Source organism: Saccoglossus kowalevskii, chromosome 12 (genome assembly GCF_978046115.1).
Source record: "Saccoglossus kowalevskii chromosome 12, keSacKowa6.1, whole genome shotgun sequence".
Lineage (NCBI taxonomy): Eukaryota > Metazoa > Hemichordata > Enteropneusta > Harrimaniidae > Saccoglossus > Saccoglossus kowalevskii.
This window is the reverse complement of record NC_140652.1, coordinates 11337768-11345175: the sequence shown is the minus strand read 5'-3', so window position 1 is coordinate 11345175 and position 7408 is coordinate 11337768. Positions and strand designations below refer to the sequence as shown.

General features: G+C 36.3%; 1 long non-coding RNA gene across 2 annotated transcripts; it reads left to right on the top strand.

Annotated features, from left to right (window-relative positions):
* The first annotated feature begins 637 nt into the window (after nt 1–637).
* LOC146735515 (uncharacterized) lies at nt 638–5981 on the top strand. 2 transcript variants are annotated; one of them, XR_014931224.1, is made up of 4 exons: nt 638–687; nt 928–1222; nt 1349–1489; nt 5755–5981. It is a non-coding gene; the product is annotated as an uncharacterized LOC146735515 (long non-coding RNA). The 2 variants fall into 2 exon arrangements; XR_014931225.1 differs by lacking the exon at nt 1349–1489.
* The last annotated feature ends 1427 nt before the right edge of the window (nt 5982–7408 follow it).

Sequence of the window (7408 nt, the reverse complement as noted above, 5' to 3'; positions counted from 1 at the left end):
CGCGCCGCGTCCTGTTCGATATGGGACTCATAGCGACGTATACAACGCGTGTAAAATACATTGTTTATTTACATGAAATTCGAACACGCGCTGTGCGACGACCGCCGCGCTTTAACTTAGTACAAAACGATTAAATCTCGTTATTGCAGAGCGTATAAAATAAATCCACCGTCATTAACAAATGCGAATGACCGCTGAAATCTCATTCATTGCGTGAGAGCTGCGCACTACATTTGTTCCTTCAAATGGTGTTCCGCTTTCTCCCACCAAGTATTCCGCTGTCGCTAAAACCATTGTTACATAATTCGATCGACCAGTAGATACGAAAATGGGAGAGTGTAGCACTAAGCCGAGAGTGGGGGGGTGTCTTACCAGTGCCCCAACTGCGTTTACACGATGTTTAGCCCTGTATAGTTGAAATCTGATTAGATATATATTCATGTATTCTAATTATAAATGCGATACACCAACCTCTATTTAACAGTCGCCTATACACCCAAGGTTTGTTTGTCAGCATGTAAGAATTACATGTGAGAGAAAAAAAATGGAGAAGTGAAATAGCGAGAGCAATTTAACAATAAGAAAAATGGCATGATGTGAAACCTCGGGTTGCTGTTATATAAATTGGTGTATTATACAGTGGGTACACCCAAATTAGCACTCATTCGAGGTTTGGTAGGCGTAAAGGTGAGGCAATTATTTGTCCATGGTTTTCTAACACCGAGGTCGTTTGGACATCTAATATGTTTTACACGTTTGCACAAATGGATTCAATTCAATTGTTCATTTTTTATATATTTGTATATAATTGATTTGGATTTGATTTCGTCTCGTGTATCAACTAACTACATGTAAGTTCTGCTTGATTTTATTTTTTACGGTCTGTATGATTTTTTTCCTCAAGTTTCCGAATGATCCACTTTTTAGGTAAAAGTAAATAAAGCATATTCCGCAACGGTGCTTATTTGAGCGACAATGATGGATGAGACAACGAAGAGAACCCGCAGTACAGCGATATCAAATAAATATGATGCAAATAACAGTTATTTATCTGTTGTTAATTACTTTATGGAGAACACTATACAGCACATGCTTTACCAAAAATCTTTCAAGGAAAAGGTCGAATTTTCACAATCTTCTGGGCATTAATTTTCATCACAGCCATCATGGTGTCTGTGTGGCAAATTTCCCTACTGATACAGAACGCGATGTCAAAATAAGGGTAAGTTATTATTATAAATATTCCTTTTTCATTGTTCGTATTTTTTTCCTATCATTTATTTTATTAGTCATCGAATAAACTTTCAATACTTCCTATGTTAAAAATCAGATTATTTTGTATTTCAAGTGGAAATCGTGTCTGCGTCTCGTTTACGGTTTCCAAGTGTAACGGTTTGCAACACAAACAAATTGCGGAAGTCAGCCATAGAAAAATCAAAATACAAAGACCTGCTTACACTGGACACCGCAATCGTGCAATCATATGATGGTGGGTAACCTTATTTCCTCGTATGTTCTTACATTCTGTCCTCTTCAACTCTGGAAACTGGAAGTATTAGTTATTTCTAAATCTTTTCGAATCTTTCAAATATTGACACTGAATGATTTTCAATTCAAATGATTTCGACATTTTCTGTCTGATTGTTGATCCTCAAATAGGACATTTAGGTTTTTTGTCTAATCGAATTATTTTTGCACTGAAATATAAAAAGGGAGTAACATTTAACTTATCGTTTGTCAGTATATAAGTTACTGTGTATCCCCGTCTCAATAGTGAAATTGTAACCATGTAAAGTTTTCTAAACGATCCGTTATGATTTAGTTAGTTAGAAAAAAAACCATTTTTATGTGGTTGGCTTGACCCTTGGCAGAAACGAAACACATTGAGACATGCAAGATTTATTTTTAGGCATGGTGCAATTTGGGAGTCACAGGTTTGCAAATGTTCTTAGAGGGTCTACCATATTGATGCATGTGTAAGGGGATTTCCCGTATAGTAGGCTGAATGATCTGCTGTTTTTGACAGTGTAATGCTGCTGTTTTGCTGATTTGTGGATAGCAATCTTTATTTATTTTCTATTGTGCATGTGTTGTTAATTGTTGTGGACTATTTGAGTTAAAACTTGTGGGTCATTGATGTAATTTAGTAGAGTTTGTGATTGCATGAAAAGTCCTTGACTAGCTTATGGGGTCAAAAGAAGAAGATCCAAGACGCAGTTCTGGACACTCCAAGGGAAAGTGACTGAAAACAGACCAAATCTAAACGAATCTCAACGGGAGTGACGTTTTTCAACAGTAGAGGAGTCAGCGACCCCGTCCATGCTAGTCTTTGGTGAATCTGACCAGAATTACTATTTCTGGAGCCCTTTTCTGAAATCGGAACTCGTCGAACATGAAAATGTACACTGACATGAATGTAGATCTCGCTCACGTGAATCGCGTGAATGAGATGTAAATAGTGGAACAAGGTGGCGGCGCCCATGGCATAAGCGGAAGTTGAACACCGATCGACTACAGAATCAACTATGAGTACTATTTGTGTCTGAGTCAACTAGCGACTCCTTTCTCACACCGATTCTTGTCAGAATATTGTAGCTGCATTGTATTTATGCCATCTGTGCTGATTGTGACATTGATTATTGTAGTGAACCTGATTTGTTGAGCGGACATGCTGTCGTCTGTCTGTATTGTGTATGAACTGCAACCAAAAACAAGAAGCTAAATTATTGTAGTGAACCTGATTTGTTGAGCGGACATACCGTCGTCTGTCTGTATTGTGTATGAACTGCAACCAAAAACAAGAAGCTAAATTATTGTAGTGAACCTGATTTGTTGAGCGGACATGCTGTCGTCTTGTCTGTATTGTGTATGAACTGCAACCAAAAACAAGAAGCTAAATTATTGTAGTGAACCTGATTTGTTGAGCGGACATGCTGTCGTCTGTCTTTATTGTGAATGAACTGTAACCAAAAATAAAGAATACAGCGGAAGCTATGCTCAAATTTTCATTTGTTGCTAACACTTAAAAGTTTCGTCGTAGTGAACCGTCTGCTATTTTGAGTGCAGATGTATGAATAGACACTGATCTGCTGGGAAGTACTTATTATGTATACTGCCGTAGTGACAGAACAGTATTTAACGGAGGACTGTGTTGCTGTATGTGGACTAGATAGTCTGGAGCATATGATGTGCTAGGGTTACAGTGACTCTTGTGTAATTATTAAATTGTTGTTGTGTAAAACACGTAGTTAAGAGAGATATTTATATGTGTTGTATTTATACCTTTGATTGTCGAGAGCCGACAATATTGCAAATGCAGACCATACTTTGTGTGTAACTGTTATGGTAGTGTGTTTAGTCAAGGGCTGATCAATAGGGGTTTCTAACTATTGAAGTTGTGATTAGCCTATGCGCTGTCGATGCGTTTTCTTTTGTTACCTACTTATGGTGAATATATATTTGTGTCTTGTCTGGCGTTCAACTGTATGTCGTTACTGTGTGCACACTCACATGAAATCGGAAGTCAGTGGTATCCCCTCGGTCCCCACCCTGAGATAAATATATTTTCAACCAAATCTTGCTTTAAGGTTGGTAACACACACACAGACAAATTAGTATGGCCAATCTCTTAAAGCGGTTTCAATATTTTCAGAAACCAAACGGTGTTTTTGAATGACGTAATGACCTAATGCGTGCTTGATGAAACCGTGCATACTTCAATGTTAGAAAAGCATCGTGTTTCATCGTGTTATAAATGCATCAACAATTATGAAAGACTTTGCTAGAACAGTCAACGACTTGTTCTAAAATAGTCACCCTACACTTTATAATACCCAGTGCATGCAACCCAGGGATTTAGAAAAAATAGTAAATAATTTGTTTAAAGAAATTCTGCATACAAATAATGGCAACTAGTATTCTTCATTCTACTATTATAATTATTCCAACACATACCAAGATTAGCAACATTGTATTTTTAGCCTTCGCAGACGAAGTCTGGCGAAGGCTTTTAGATTGGCTTCCTTCCGTCCGCCCGTCCGTTCGTCTGTCTTTTACCTCTTATAACTTTGATATGCTCTGTCCAATGTTTTTCCAAGTTGGTGCATATGTAATTCTCAATGCCATACATATGCACGCCTAGTATTTTTTTGATTCGCCAAAGTTTCACTGTGTTTTTTTGCGATTTTCAATATTTTACTAGTAAAAATGCCGAAATTTGCCGGAAAAATCTGAGTTTTAATGACATCTCGCAAGAGAACTGGCATACCGTATTGCGCATGCGCCAGTCTAACCGCAGGGGAAATCGGCGTCGTTTTCGTCTGAGGATATTGTATTCCGGGACTGTATCTTTCTTTGCAAAAGGCTTATATAGATTAAATTCTATCTCAAAGATAAGAAACTGTGCTTATGGTATTTATTATGAACTTTGATTTATCCTTTTGTGTCCTGACTTTGGTGAGAAACTAGCGATCGCACAGTGTCACACTTTGCCAGAAAAACAGTCCTGCTATTATTGTAAGAACTGGTTATGAAACGTGTAAATCGAAAGTTTATCTCGTCATTTAGGAGGCTTGGGAATAACGTTTGACATATAAAATACTGGAATAATAAAAACGTAAAAGTTTAGAACAGGCTGATCGTGATTCTGTTATGCACGATTGCTATTTCCGGTGTTCATTGGCAACTGCCAGCAGATTGAAAGGAAGTGTGAAACTTGGTTTTGTGACGACATATTAGACTAGAATTATCGAGAAAACACAAGTCAAGTTCGGCCAACCGTGACTGCTTGAAAGCAATGATGAAATTGAGAAGTATTGTAATTCAATATCAATGAATCTATCATCACTTTTAAATTACCTTTGAAGTAAATATGATACCCGAGTGCGTTACTACACTCGTGACCGATACCGGGACCTCCATTACGGACCTCGATTGAGTTGGATTTAACGGCGGCCATGTTTTTTATTGTTGACATTGTGCAGTATGCAAAGTACCAGCACACGCGCGAAGCTATTAAGGGATCTGTGAAACAATATTAGGAAGGGGGTCAAATTCACGTAATCCTCAATTTTAATGATGTTGACTTAATAATTTTTTTTTTCAAAACTCCGGATATTATTTCATATATTATTTGAATACAACTACAATATGTTAATTAGTATGCAAATTAATATGCAAATTAGCAGCCAATCTGAGACATTTTTTTGGAATGAACACTGCAATCCAGTTCAAAGGAAATTTGACATACTCTTAGGTTACATGATCACTACCTCTGCTGATTAGTTTTTTATGCACTTCTATTTGCTTTTATATTAAATGTAATATTTTTTTGTATTTTTCTCAATAGTATTTTTTTATTTCTTTTGATAGCTTGGCATCCATTTGGTTCAGCTCAAGTGAAATTTTTTCCATATCCCTGGTCAGATTTTAATGACATTGAAAACACAAGTACTCTGACTTTTTGCACATTCTTAATATTTTATTTTTGCAGAATCCCGTGAATATTAATTTGACAACTGTGTAGAGTGGAAACAGACTGTTGAATTAGTTCATCCTAGACTTTGGTAGAACATGTTTAAAATAGTACAGTGTGAACTGCAATTTCTTTCTAGCTGGTATAAATTTATTAAGTAATATTTTTTCGTACTAAAAAGACTCAAATATCTTTTTTAATTTAATCTAACAGCCAATGGGAGCACATATGCTACAACCTCGGCTTACTTTGGACTAAATGTTTTTTGTTTGTTTTTTTAGGTGCAAGCCAGAATTTTTTTCTCAGAAAGCAAAGCCACTGGAACTGCATGTATTACAAAAACATACCGGTACTATTCGCAGCGTGTCAATTCTATTAAGTTTCGCAGGTCCTCTTTTTTTTTACTTTGAGAAGTGCTGTCAACCAAAGCATAAATATGTGTTTCTCTGTACATAACATTTCACACGTTTTGTTAATATTAATGTATGATAATAAAAACTTGATAATATTTTTCTGGATTTTTGCACTTTATTTGTATCATTGTCGTATGAGAAGTAATCTTGTCCTTATTAGAGATATTGAAACTAATCCAGGGCCAAAAACTAGTTTATCCAAACAGACACAACACTGACTCTACATATTTGCAGATATGATTTGTATACTTCCTTGTCATTTTACCTGTTGTACTGGTTTGGTGCTATCTGGTTTCCTTGCTGAGAATAATGCTGACCTGGATGGAGAGTGCTATAAACTTGAAAATGCCATAGAAATCACGTTTGCCAATTTATGTCCATGCAACTTTAGAATGACAACTAGCGAAGGCTATGTCATTCATGACTTGTTATTTCAGATTCTTCATTTTCCATTGTTTTTTTTATTCTCTGAAACGTGTTTAATTTCCCTGCAAAAGATTTGTTTTGATATTGTGTTAAAGTTAAGATTGATCACGTGACAGGCGTAATTTATTGAGTTGTTAACACTGTTTGTGATCCATATACAGTAAAGTTGTATTGTGTGATTTATTGATGCTAGAAGTGTTGAACTTTAAACGCTAGGACGCTTTGCTTTTAATGTGATTAACATGTTGTAAATCCCAAGTTCTTTTCGTTTACATTGAGAGAATTGCCAAGCATTAACTCAATTGTTTTGCAATGTTATTACTTTGTCATTGATGGCCTTTCGCGCATAAATAACGATTATTACGGTATATTATAGTATATGCCATTACAAGTATTAGTACACATCTAGACTCCCTAAATTTACCTGGACGGAGTAATCCAGTTAGTATATGTCTTGGCATATCAACCAACTTACTATCAGCATACTGTACTGAATCACGTGATAAACGTCTTTAATATAAATTGTCTATAACTACTGTGTGTTCTAAGCTGAGGCGAAATTCTCCGACATCAATGAAATCGAACACATGTAGTCAACACAAGAACATTTCCAGAAAATCCAAAGCCACGTTAGTTTTTACATTTGGCAATAAATAGACAGAGGTTATCAATAGATAAAAATATTTTCTGTGCAGAATGGTTTCACGATACCATATCAAAGTAGAATTTATAATCATGCGATCACTGTAAGCAATAAGGAATGCTGTACAGTATGAAATTAATTCGAAGTATAAAAAAACTTGTGTGTATTACGAACCGATATAGAACACGTAATATATGCAATTCATAACAGAATTCTTATCAGTTTTGGAAAGGAAATAGTCCGTTTATTCTGACGTCGCCGGTAATACACCTCCAGGCCATTCCTAGGCTTGCCTATATCCGACAACAACTCGTCACTCGGCTGCGACCTTTAAAGAGTTGACCTTGCATTGCTGTTTAGTTGTACTTTCCTTCGTTCCGACAACAGACTTCTGGTTACGTATGATATCGACTGTGCATTCACTGATGATGTCCACCACTTACTACGTTGCAG